Genomic DNA, 13,214 nt, shown 5'->3' on the forward strand with positions numbered 1-13,214 from the left:
AGGTGCATGGACCTCTCAGTGGTGTACACCAACGACCTAGTCTGGGTGGAGCACTCCATCCACATCATGGAGTTGTTGCTTGTTGAGGAGAAGTACAAGGTGGTCAGGCTCGACCTTGAGTACACTCGCACACGTGCCGGGTCTTGTCCCAGGGTCACCGTCGCCAAGATGTGCATGCTCCACCACGTCCTTGTCTACCACTACTGCCTAGCCACAAGGCCTTGTGAACGTTTCCCTAGGTTTGTCAATAGCGCCCATGATACATCTCCGTCGTATCTATAATTTTCGATTGTTCCATGCCAATATTCTACAACTTTTATATACTTTTGGCAACTTTTTATACTATTTTTGGGACTAACATATTGATCTAGTGCCCAGTGCCAGTTCCTATTTGTTGCATTTTTTTGTTTCACAGAATATCCATATCAAACGGAGTCCAAACAGTTTAAAAACTGACGGAGATTTTTTTGGAATATATGTGATTTTTTGGAAGAAAAATCCATGCGAGACAATGCCCGAGGGGGGCACGAGGTAGGGGGCGCGCCCCTGACCCTCTTGACCACCCCGTAAGGTGGTTGATGCCCTTCTTTCTCCACAAGAAAGCTAATATCCAGATAGAGATCGTGTTAAAATTTCAGCCCAATCGGAGTTACGGATCTCCGGGAATATAAGAAACGGTGAAAGGGCAGAAGAACGCAGAAACAGAGAGAGACAGAGAGATAGATCCAATCTCGGAGGGGCTCTCGCCCCTCCCATGCCATGGAGACCAAGGACCAGAGGGGAAACCCTTCTCCCATCTAGGGAGGGGGTCAAGGAAGAAGAAGAAGAAGAAGTAGGGGGCTCTCTCCCCCTCGCTTCCAGTGGTGCCGGAGTGCCACCGGGGGCCATCATCATCACCGCAATCTTCACCAACAACTTCACCGCCATCATCACCAACTCTTGCCCCCTCTATGCAGCGGTGTAACCCCTCTGTTACCCGCTGTAATCTCTACTTAAACATGGTGCTCAACGCTATATGTTATTTCCCAATGATGTATGGCTATCCTATGATGTTTGAGTAGATCCGTGTTGTCCTATGGGTTATTTGATGATCATGATTGGTTTGAGTTGCATGTTTTATTGTTGGTGATGTCCTATGGTGATCTCCGTGTCGCGCAAGCATGAGGGATTCCCGCTGTAGGGTTTGCAATATGTTCATGATTTGCTTATGGTGGGTGGCGTGAGTGACAGAAGCACAAACCCGAGTAAGTAGGTTGATTACTTATGGGATAAAGAGGACTTGATAATTTAATGCTATGGTTGGGTTTTACCTTAATGATCTTTAGTAGTTGCGAATGCTTGCTATAGTTCCAATCATAAGTGCATATGATCCAAGTAGAGGAAGTATGTTAGCTTATGCCTCTCCCTCATATAAAATTGCAATAGTGATTACCGGTCTAGTTATCGATTGCCTAGGGACAAATAACTTTCTCGTAATAAAAAACTCTTTACTAAAACTAACTTAGTTGTGTATTTAACTAAACAGCCCCTACTTTTTATTTACGCGCTCTTTATTATCTTGCAAACCTATAATACTTCTAGTTTCATACGTGTTCTAGGTAAAGCGAACATCAAGCGTGCGTGGAGTTGTATCGGTTGTCGATAGAACTTGAGGGAATATTTGTTCTACCTTTAGCTCCTTGTTGTGTTCGACACTCTTACTTATTGAAAGAGGCTACAATTGATCCCCTATACTTGTGGGTTATCAAGACCTTTTTCTAGCGCCGTTGCCGGGGAGCCATAGCGTGGGGTGAATATTCTCGTGTGTGCTTGTTTGCTTTATCACTAAGTAATTTTTATTTGCTGTTCGTAGTTGTTTTTTATCTTTAGTTATGGGTAGGAAAGACAAAATACCAAAAAAATTAGTTGTACCTACTGAACCAATGATTGAAGAACCACTCAAAATCTATCACACTCCTGAAGCTTATTACTTGGATCATCTTCGATCCCTATGTGCTCGTGCTGAAACCCCAACTAGCTTAGTTGAGGGCAAATCCTTAGATGAGCATGCTTGTATGTGCGACACCGTATATTTGAAATGGGGAAATGTTTACTGGATCAAATTCATCGTTTGCAATGTTATGCTTGGAATCTATGTGAAATATGTGATTATACTTGTTGTTCTGAAGACCCTAAGAAACACCTTCCCTACCAATGTTTGTTTAGTGATAATGGAATCGTATATTCTTATGCTAAAGGTGTTGATAATTACTATGATGTTCAACAAATTGAAGAATTTGTCGCTTTTAAGGGTGCTTATGAAATTGCTTCTTTGATTGAAAAGTATGATGCTACTCTTTACAAATCTGAAAATCTTGCCATACTTGAATATTGTTGTCAGAATTATGCTTCCAATGCCTATGTTAAACCATATATCGAGGTCTCCTCCGCTCTCCCAGAAGAGACTAATATTTTGCAGGAGCCTATGGAAGAAGAAATTGATGAAATTGCGAGCTCATTGGATGAAAAAGGTGACGAGGTGAGCGAGGAACAAAAGGACGAAGAGAGGATTAGCTACCCGTGCCCACCTTCTAATGAGAGTAACTCTTCAACTCATACATTGTTTGATTTCCCTTCGTGCTTACCGAAGGATGATTGCTATGATGATTGTTATGATCCTGTTGATTCTCTTGAAATATACCCTTTTGATGATGCTTGCTATGCTTGTGGCCAAGATGCCAATATGAATTATGCTTCTAGAGATGAACTTGCTATAGTTCCTTATGTTAAACATGAAATTGTTGCTATTGCACCCACACATGATAGTCCTATTATCTTTTTGAATTCTCCAAACTACACTATATCGGAGAAGTTTGTGCTTATTAAGGATTATTGATGGGTTGCCTTTTACTACTACACATGATGATTTTGGTGAGTATAATATGCATGTGCTTTCTGCTCCTACTTACAATTATTATGAGAGAGGAACTATATCTCCACCTCTCTATGTTTCCCACACGATAAAATTGCAAGAAACTATTTATACTATGTATTGGCCTTTACTATGTGTGCATGAATTGTTCTTTTATGACATGCCGATGCATAGGAAGAGAGTTAGACTTCGTCATTACATGATATACGTTGCTTTGTGCTCACTACTAAATTACAAATCATTGCTAATTAAAATTGGCGTTGATATACCTTGGGATCTGGGTGGATTCACTACTTGAGCACTATATGCCTAGCTTAATGGCATTAAAGAAAGCGCTACCAGGGAGACAACCCGGAAGTTTTAGAGAGTCATTTATTTCTGTTGAGTGCTTTCATATAGTTTAAAAACAACAAAAATAAATAGGGGAACCCAAAACTTTTTCAAAAAGGAAAGTGAAAGTGAGAGAGACAAGCATTGTTGTAGTGGGAGCTTGCCTTAACTTTGTTCATGCTCACGGAAACTTTGTGAATCTTGATTACAGAAACTTTTCAACAAAAATAATTATCCCCTTGTACAATTCCATTGTATTATAAAAATAATGTGCCAAGATTTGACTTTAGGATGTTTACAATGCTTGTTGGTTTGTATGGTGCAGGACAGAAACTTCGATTGTAGTGCGCGATTTTTCATTTTTTTTACTGGAACGTCAAATGGTTCTGATTCTTTTTGCACTGTCTTTCTATAATTTTTTTCCCTAATTTTGGTAGAATTTGTGGATTACCATAGGTATGGTGAATGTTCAGATTATTACAGACTATTCTGTTTTACACAGATTCTGTTTTTGATGCATAGTTTGCTTGTTTTGATGAAACTATCGAGTTAAATCAGTGGATTAAGCCATGAGAAAGTTATATTACAGTAGCTACAATGATAAAACAAAATATTAATTGGTTCTCAATAGTACTTAGAGTAGTGATTTGCTTTATTATACTAACGGATCTTACCGAGCTTTCTGTTGAGTTTTGTGTGGATGAAGTGTTCGATGATCGAGAAGGTCTTGATGTGAGAAGAAGGAAGAGAGGCAAGAGATCAAGCTTGTGGATGTCCGAGGCACCCCAAGTAAATATTCAAGGAGACTCAAGCGTCTAAGCTTGGGATGCCCCGGAAGGCATCCCGTCTTTCTTCAACAAGTATCGGTATGTTTTCGGATTCGTTTCGTTCATGCGATATGTGCAATCTTGGAGCGTCTTTTGCATTTAGTTTTCCTTTTTATTTTATGCACCATGCTGGTATGAGATAGTCCTTGGTTTATTTATAGAACACTCTATGCACTTCACTTATATCTTTTGAGTATGGCTTTATAGAATGCTTCATGTGCTTCGCTTATATCATTTGAAGTTTGGATTGCCTGTTTCTCTTCACATAGAAAACCGCCATTTGTAGAATGCTCTTTTGCTTCACTTATATTTGTTAGAGCGTGGGCATACCTTTTGTAGAAATAATTAAACTCTCTTGCTTCACTTATATCTATTTAGAGAGATGACAGGAACTGGTCATTCACATGGTTAGTCATAAAATCCTACATAAAACTTGTAGATCGCTGAATATGATATGTTTGATTCCTTGCAATAGTTTTGCGATATAAAGATGGTGATATTAGAGTCATGCTAGTGGGTAGTTGTGGATGGTAGAAATACTTGTGTTGAAGTTTCTGATTCCCATAGCATGCACGTATGGTGAACCGTTATGTAACGAAGTCGGAGCATGATTTATTTATTGATTGTCTTCCTTATGAGTGGCGGTCGGGGACGAGCGATGGTCTTTTCCTACAAATCTATCCCCCTAGGAGCATGCGCGTAGTACTTTGTTTTGATAGCTAATAGACTTTTGCAATAAGTATGTGAGTTCTTTATTACTAATGTTGAGTCCATGATTTATACGCACACTCACCCTTCCATCATTGCTAGTCTCTCTAGTATCGCGCAACTTTCGCCGGTACCATAAACCCACCATATACCTTCCTCAAAACAGCCACCATACCTACCTATCACGGAATATCCATAGCCATTACAAGATATATTGCCATGCAACTTCCATCATCATCATATACATGACTTGAGCATTCATTGTCATATTGCATTGCATGATTGTAAGATAGCTAGCATGATGTTTTCATGGCTTGTCCGTTTTTTGATGTCATTGCGACGCTAGATCATTGCACATCCTGGTACACCGCCGGAGGCATTCATATAGAGTCATATCTTTTTTCTAGTATCGAGTTGTAATATCAAGTTGTAAGTAAATAAAAGTGTGATAATCATCATTATTACAGCATTGCCCCAGTGAGGAAAGGATGATGGAGACTATGATTCCCCCACAAGTCAGGATGAGACTCTGGACGAAAAAAAAGAAAAAAGAAGAAGAGAAAGGCCAAAAAAATAGAAGGCCCCAAAAAAATTAAAACAAAAACAAAAAAATGAGAGAAAAAGAGAGAAGGGGCAATGTTACTATCCTTTTACCATACTTGTGCTTCAAAGTAGCACCATGTTCTTCATATAGAGAGTCTCTTGAGTTATCGCTTAAATATACTAGTGGGAATTTTTATTATAGAAATTGGCTTGTATATTCTGATGATGGGCTTCCTCAAATGCCCGAGGTCTTCATGAGCAAGCAAGTTGGATGCACACCCACTTAGTTTCCAATTTGAGCTTTCATACACTTATAGCTCTTAGTGCATCCGTTGCATGGCAATCCCTAGTCACTCACATTGATATCTATTGATGTGCATCTCCATAGCCCGTTGATACGCCAAATTGATGTGAGACTATCTTATCCTTTTTTGTCTTCTCCACAACCACCATTCTATTCCACCTATATTGTTATGTCCATGGCTCACGCTCATGTATTGCGTGAAAGTTGAAATGGTTTGAGAACGTCAAAAGTATGACACAATTGCTTGGCTTGTTAGCGGGGTTGTGCAGGACGTGAATACTTTGTGTGGTGAAGATGGAGCATAGCCAGACTATATGATTTTTTAGGGATAACTTTCTTTGGCCATGTTATTTTGAAAAGACATGATTGCTTTATTAGTAGGCTTGAAGTATTTTTGTTTTTATGTGAAATGATAGACTATTGCTTTGAATCACTCGTGTCTTAATATTCATGCCATGATTAGATACATGATCAAGATTATGCCAGGTAGCATTCCACATCAAAAATTATCTTTTTCATCATTTACCTACTCAAGGACGAGGAGGAATTAAGCTTGGGGATGCTGATACGTCTCCATCGTATCTATAATTTTTGATTGTTCCATGCCAATATTCTACAACTTTTATATACTCAAGGACGAGGAGGAATTAAGCTTGGGAATTATGCCAGTTCATGTTTGTTGCATTTTTTTGTTTCGCAGAATATCCATATCAAACTGAGTCCAAACGGGATAAAAACTGAAGGAGATTTTTTTTGGAATATATGTGATTTTTGGGAAGAAAAATCCACGTGAGACGATGCCCGAGGGGGCCACGCGGCAGGGGCGCGCCCCAGGGGGCAGGTGGTTGATGCCCTTCTTTCGCCGCAAGAAAGCTAATATCCGGATAGAGATCGTGTTAAAACTTCAGCCCAATTGGTGTTACGGATCTCAGGGAATATAAGAAACAGTGAAAGGGCAGAATCTGAGAACGCGAAAATAGAGAGAGACAGAGAGACAGATCAAATCTCGATGGGGCTCTCGTCCCTCCCATGCCATGGAGACCAAGGACCAGAGGGGAAACCCTTCTCCCATCTAGGGAGGAGGTCAAGGAAGAAGAAGAAGTAGGGGGCTCTCTCCCCCTCGCTTCCGGTGGCACCGGAGTCCCACCGAGGGCCATCATCATCACCGCAATCTTCACCAACAACTTCACCGCCATCATCACCAACTCTCCCCCCCTCTATGCAGTGGTGTAACCCCTCTCTTACCCGCTGTAATCTCTACTTAAACATGGTGCTCAACGCTATATATTATTTCCCAATGATGTATGGCTATCTATGATGTTTGAGTAGATCCGTTTTGTCCTATGGGTTATTTGATGATCATGATTGGTTTGAGTTGCATGTTTTATTATTGGTGCTGTCCTATGTTGCTCTCCATGTCGTGCAAGCGTGAGGGATTCCCGCTGTAGGGTTTGCAATATGTTCATGATTGCTTATGGTGGGTGGCGTGAGTGACAGAAGCACAGACCCGAGTAAGTAGGTTATTTACATATGGGATAAAGAGGACTTGATACTTTAATGCTATGGTTGGGTTTTACCTTAATGATCTTTAGTAGTTTTCGGATGCTTGCTAGAGTTCCAATCGTAAGTGCATATGATCCAAGTAGAGAAAGTATGTTAGCTTATGCCTCTCCCTCATATAAAATTGCAATAATGATTACCGGTCTAGTTATCGATTGCCTAGGGACAAATAACTTTCTCGTAACAAAAAGCTCTTTACTAAACCTAACTTATTTGTGTCTTTATATAAACAGCCCCACTTTTTATTTACGCGCTCTTTATTATCTTGCAAACCTATCCAAATACACCTACATAATACTTCTAGTTTCATACTTGTTCTAGGTAAAGCGAACGTCATGCGTGCGTAGAGTTGTATCGGTGGTTGATAGAAATTGAGGGAATATTTGTTCTACCTTTAGCTCCTCATTGGGTTCGACACTCTTACTTATCGAAATAGGCTACAATTGATCCCCTATACTTGTGGGTTATCACCCCACTACACGTTTGCTACGGTGGACATCACCAATGATGTAAAGGCGCTTGAGAATTTGGGCATCGCCTGCCAGAATCTTGTTGACATCCAGGGCCAATACAAGATCTGGGGCAGCAAGGAGTGTGAGATGGACTCACTGGTTCACCTCGCCAAGGCCATCATTGACTCCTACTATAGAGACATGAAGGATTCGTGCAACAAGGACAAGCGTGCCTGGCACTCGGCCTGGATGGAGAAACTCCACAAAGCCCACATCGTATATGCGGCCAAGGAGGCATACACGAGCTACGACAAGTACAAGCAGATTGTTGATATGAGGAAGTGCCTCCTTCCCCAAAACGGCCAGGGATCCAGCCGAAAGCAGAGCAATGGCAAGCGTCGTCGCAATAATAAGTAGATGATTAGATCCTCCTTTCTCCTAGTTTAGTATGCATTTAATTGCTTACTTTGGTGTGTGGAAATGTTATGTGTGTAGTCACTTGTGTAATTTTATGCTTAATTTTGTTACGAAATGTTGTATTTTAAGTATATATGTTGATGCTCTGCAGACAGAGCATAGATTTTGTGCGGACAAACAAAATCACATCGCACACAGACTAAACAATGGAACCCGTCGGTGATGTTTTCATCAATCACTCACAATTGTATACCAGCAATCGTTTGCTCACAACACGCACGGCTTGTTAGCAGGAATCGTTTGTGTTGTTATGGGTCTTCGCATATGTTTCCGATTACAGACCTATTTGCCGTGTATCACACACATCTTGTTAAGTTGAACCATTTATGTTCTCTTGTCTCAACGCAAACAATTTATCCCAGTGAACCGCATGCCGTATATCGCACACACCTTGATCTGGCTGACTGTTTCTTTTGTGTTGCCTAATCACAAGCAGTTCATCCGAGTGAACCGTACGATGTATATTGCACACACATTCATTTGGCTGCCCGTTTTTTTGTTCCTCCTTATCGCAAACAGTTAATTGAACTGAACCATATGCCCTGCATCACACACGCAACTAAAATCTGAACTGTGTTTGATGCATCCTCCATCGCAAACATTTTGCATCCTTTTGATGGTTTTTTGACACCACCATTTGCGATTATTGCATCGCACACAGTTTCATCGAAGGTTCTCTCATCGTAGAGTCGCATTAGCAGCAACCTGCCGTAGTGCTTCTAGTTCTTTTATTAGGGTCGTTGCCTCCTGTGACTTGACCACATTATCATCGACATATGCCTCTACATTCCTCCCCAACTGCGGCCCAAGCGCGATGTGCATTAGCCACTGGAAACTTGCACTAGTATTCCACAGCCTGATGGGCATGCAGGTGTAGTAGTACACACCGCACGGGGAGATGAAGGATGTCTTCTCGACATGTTCTTTCACCATCTTGATTTGATGATATCCCGAGAAAGCATCCGAAAAACACAACAGATCATACTCGGTAGTGGAATCCATGATTTGGTCAATACATGGGAGCGGGAAAGGGTCCTAAGGGCAAGCTTTGTCGAGGCTCGTGAAGTCAACACACATCCACTCCATCCCTCCCTTCTTGGGGACTATCATGGGGTTCACCAAACAATCCAGGTGGAGCACTTCTCGAATGACGCTGGCCTCTTGCAGCTTGCCGACCTCCTGGACAATGAACGCTTGCTTCTCTTGTGCCTGAAGCAGCGCCTTTTGCTTCACAGGGCGTGAACCAGGGCACACAATCAAGTGGTGCTCAATTACCTCCCTCGGGACAACAACCAAGTCGGATGCTTCCCACGCAAATACATCCTTGTTGGCCCTCAGGAAGCCAACCAACGCCTCCTCCTGGTCCAGGGGAAGGCCCGCGCCAATGGCAAAGCTGGGGCCCGAGCACCTGATGTTAACAGGCACCTGCTTTGTCTCGGCCCTGTCCTGAGAGAACATTTGCTTTTTCTTTGTGGCCGCGGCCTCCTGAGCTTCTGCGATGCCCCCGGCGGCAGGGCATGAAGCGGCTGTGGCTGTTAGCATTCTGGGAATGGGGTACCCAAACTTGCCTGCCTGTGGCCCACAGCGTGGCTCCAGCAATGGCCTGGTACGACCCACCTTCAGCATCAATAACTCAAGACAATTGCGAGGGGCCAAGCCTCGCGAGGCGGACGACACCAAGACCTCCTGAAGGAGCAGCCTCCCCAGGCAAGCTCCTGAGGAACGAAGATATCTATGCAAGCCTCACCTCGCGAGGTTCGGATGACATGAGCCATGGCGACCAAGGCCAGGCCGGCACCAACGGGCGCAGGACGACAGTTTTCTCTACGGTGCTAAGGAGGCATGCACAGGCGCGGAGTCCCGAAGAATCATCCAAAGGTTTCCATTCTCGTGCAACAAGACCAAGACCGCCAGGACGGCGGGACGGAGGTCATCACCGAGCCCACCGCGGTGTCATGACCAGGAGCTTTGCTGGCAAAGACTACTTTCGTCAGGATAACATGTACTAGTTGTCCCCCTTCGAATTTTGCCGTTGTGGGATCCCTTCCCGCCTTCATTTTGGGAAGGGGACCAAGGCCACTATAAATAGGACTTTGCCACCACCATCGAGAGGGACCGGATGGGATCCATTCCATCCTCACTAGTTCACGAGCTCACTCGAGCACAAGAACACGCCTCCTCCTGAGGTTGTTCTCGAACTGTATTAGTTCATCCTCAGCCCCTCGAGGCCAATCCACCACAAAGTAGGAGTAGAGTTTTACACCGCCAGGTGGCCCGAACCTGGGTAAACTGATGTGCCCCGTTTCCTTCTAGTTCGTTGAGCTAGGCCATGAGATTAGCGAGTAGGCAGACTGGGGAGGTTGAGTTCTTCACATGCACCCCAGAGTTCTAACCTCTCAAGGGTCTACGGAGCCCGAGATTTCACATTTGGCATGCTAGGTAGGGATGCGTCGGAGCCCCTCTTCTTCTAGTCGATCCACCACCACCTCGTCGTTCTCATTGCTGACGCTATGAGGGCTCATGTTGAGAGCTGGGTTGCTCAGCATGCCCAAGCAGTGTCTTCTGCCCAAGAGGATCTCCACTCCGCGCTCCTTGCGGCCCGCACGCCACCCAATGTCATCTGTCGCAGGCGGCGTGGGCCGCCGCTGCCCGCCCTCGTGCCACGTCGTACTCGCGCCACCACGTGATCTTTGAGCTACGCTGCGGCAACGGCGCTGCACACTCGCCGGGAGTAGGCGAATATGCGAGCCACGCTCATCGTGGCGCGAGAGCTGCTGCGATGCAGGTTGGCAGAAGGCGGCCGCGATGCCTTGCTGGAGCGGGTCGCTGAGCTGCTTGATGCCGCTTGGAGGGGCGGGGCGCACTTCTGCACCCTGCCTACATGGCAAATGATGCCGGGGGCGCATGCCAGCCGTCGTTACATCCATGCACCCCTCCTTGGAGCGCCTTGGGAGCCCGACGCCGCCAGCCTGACCCGCAGCGCCGCTTATCCTACCCAAGTTGTGCCACCCCCGGGCGAGGCAAGCTCAGGCTGTCCCTCTTGGGGCCGCGCTGGGGCGCTGATGACCCACAAGTATAGGGGATCAATTGTAGCTCTTTTCAATAAGTAAGAGTGTCGAACCCAACGAGGAGGAGAAGGAAATGACAAGTAGTTTTCAGTAAGGTAATGTCTGCAAGTGCTCAAATTGTAAGTATCGAGTAGTTTGATAGCAAGATAATTTGTAACAAGGAAGTAGCGATAACAGTAGCAAGTATGCAGCAAGGTAGCCCAATCCTTTTGAGGCAAAGTACAGGCCAAAACGGTGTCTTCTAAAAAGCAAAGCATTCTTGAGGGTACACGGGAATTTCATCTAATTACTTTCATCATGTTGGTTTGATTTGTGTTCGCTACTTTGATAATTTGATATCTGGGTGGACTAGTGCTTATGTGCTTTTCTTACTTGAAAAAACCTCCTACTTATGATTAACCCTCCTGCAAGCATCCGCAACTATGAGAAAAGTATTAAGAATAAATTCTAACCATAACATTAAACTCTAGGATCCAATCGGTCCCTTACGTAATAGTGCATAAACTAGGGTTTATGTTTCTCTCGCTCTCACAACCCACCATCTATTTACTACTCCACAATGCATTCCCTTAGGCCCAAATATGGTGAAGTGTCATGTAGTCGACGTTCACATGACACCACTAAGGGAATCACAACATACATACTATCAAAATATCGAACAAATATCAAATTCACATTACTACTTGCAACATGATTTCTCCCGTGACCTCAAGAACAAAAGTAACTACTCACAAATAATAATCATGCTTAAGATCAGAGGGGTATTAAATAGCATATTGGATCTGAACATGTAATCTTCCACCAAATAAACCATATAGTAATCAACTACAAGATGTAATCAACACTACTAGTCACCCCCTAGCAATAATCTACAGTTCTGGTAACAAGATTGAATACAAGAGATGAACTAGGGTTTGAGATGAGATGGTGCTGGTGAAGATGTTGATGGAGATTGCCCTCCCCAAGATGGGAGAGTTATTGGTGGTGATGATGACGATGATTTCCTCCTCCGAGAGGGAAATTCCCCCGGCAAAATCGCTCCGCCGGAGGGCAAAGTGCTCCTGCCCAGGTTCCGCCTTGATGCGGCGGCGCTTCGTCCCGAAAGTCATCCCCTTATATTTGTTCTAGGTCAAAATGACTTATATACCAAAAGATGGGCACCGGAGGTGGGCCGAGGAGGCCACAACCCACCAGGGCGCGCCAGGGGGGCCTGGCGCGCCCAGGTGGGTTGTGCCCACCTCGTGGCCCCCCTCTACTGTTTATTGTCTCCGGTATTTCTTAAATAATCCATAAAAAATCTCCGTAAAGTTTCAGCTCATTTTGAGTTGTGCAGAATAGGTGGCCTGACGTAGCTTTTCCAGGTCTAGATTTCCAACTATCGGAATTCTCCCTCTTGGTGTGTTCCTTGCAAATTATGAGAGAAAAGGCATTAGAATTACTCCAAAAAGCATTATTATGGATAAAAACATTATAAATAATAGTAAGAAAACATGATGTAAAATGGACGTATCAGGCGCCATCCTACGCCCATTACAACATGGTGTCTGGCCTTGTGGCCAATGACACGGGACGGCTAGGCAGCGACCCTGGCGCGGCAATCTCAGATGCCTACGTGGCCGCCATGGTGGACCTGCAGTACACGTCAGGAGAAGGACCCAGCCAGTTCCCCTCGCCGGGCTGGGCGTCGGGGGCACATGAAGGCGAGGCTCTCCAAGAGCTACCCCAGAGCTTCACCAACATCTTCAATGACAACAAGCACTGGGTACATCCAATATCTCAGGAGCACGATTACGCTAACCATGGACCACAGGTGAAACAAGCCACGACGGCCGCCAGGGACCCCAGGGCAATGGCCCTGCTGCCGGCGGGCGGGGTGCACTGGGGGCTGTGCGGTGGGAGCCCAGAGCCAGGGCCTCCCCCGCGCCGCATGGAGCAAGGCGCTGCACGGAGGTAGGTCCTCTGCCGGGGAAGGCGCCAGCGAGGCCTTCCCCATGGCGGAGGGCCTGCGGTCATTGAGGGCACCGCCAGCGTCCC

Source organism: Triticum urartu, chromosome 3A (genome assembly GCF_056163025.1).
Source record: "Triticum urartu cultivar PI428250 chromosome 3A, HENAU_Tu73, whole genome shotgun sequence".
Lineage (NCBI taxonomy): Eukaryota > Viridiplantae > Streptophyta > Magnoliopsida > Poales > Poaceae > Triticum > Triticum urartu.